The 978-nt window shown below is 25.6% G+C and overlaps 1 protein-coding gene across 1 annotated transcript in view; it reads right to left on the minus strand.

The window, feature by feature from the left end:
* Positions 1-978, minus strand: part of LOC105454046 — a 6408-nt gene that overhangs the window by 693 nt on the left and 4737 nt on the right. The gene's annotated exons all lie outside the window — the stretch shown is intronic.

Below are 978 nucleotides of genomic sequence, written 5' to 3' on the forward strand. Positions count from 1 at the left end.
TAACTGTAACATGTTACTTTTTGGAGTCAGTAACTTGTAACGGTAACTAGTTACTTTTTGAGAAACAAAAACTGTAACTGTAACTAGTTATTTTTACAAAGTAACTTTCCCTTGCGTAAAAGTAGATTTCTAATTAAATGAATACTTGTTATAGAATTTATATAAAATAATAAATTTTTTTTGAATTTTGTAATAAAGAATTTTAATTGTTTATCATCTTATTAAGATTAGATTTTATTAATTGCATCATTGCATCAATAATAGGCTCATAGCCTATTATATCTCTATTGATTTTATAATAGAAAAATAACTAAAAAGTAATGACTTCTTACTTTTTGAATAATTGTAACTGTAACATGTTACTTTTTAGGATCGGTAACTATTGAAACGATAACTAGTTACTTTTTGAAAGCTGTAACTGTAATTAGTTACTTTTATAAAGTAACTTTCCCAATTCCGATATTACATTAATTAAACTGTAAAATATTTTTACTATTAAGAAAAATTTATATCCTCTGTAAATATTAAGAAAATCCATACAGATTTGATAATTTAAAAATTGTAACATTACGATTTTGTAAAAGCTCTAGCAGGATAAAGGGGGTAAAACGGCCTCCAAACGAAATTGAATGGAGGCAAGTTTATCAATTTTAAGGTGGTAAAGGAAAATTTTTCACCAAGTTTCAACTGCCTAACGCCATTATATTCAGTCCATAATCGCAAAAAATGTGCATTTTTTGTTTTTATTTTATTTCTCCGCACACTTTCATGCAATCTGCATACAAAAATTCATGAATGTAAACAAAGTCAACCTACATCTACTGATTTTTTATCAACCCGCCGTAATGATATATACCATTTTTTTAAAATTATTTAAAAATTCAATAATTTTTTTCTCGAGTTAAAAAAATAAAGCTCTCTGGGCTTAACAATTTGAAAAGATGTTTGTTCTAACAACCTATATTGTCAATTTTTTTC

Source organism: Wasmannia auropunctata, unplaced genomic scaffold (assembly GCF_000956235.1).
Source record: "Wasmannia auropunctata unplaced genomic scaffold, wasmannia.A_1.0 LD335989.1, whole genome shotgun sequence".
NCBI lineage: Eukaryota > Metazoa > Arthropoda > Insecta > Hymenoptera > Formicidae > Wasmannia > Wasmannia auropunctata.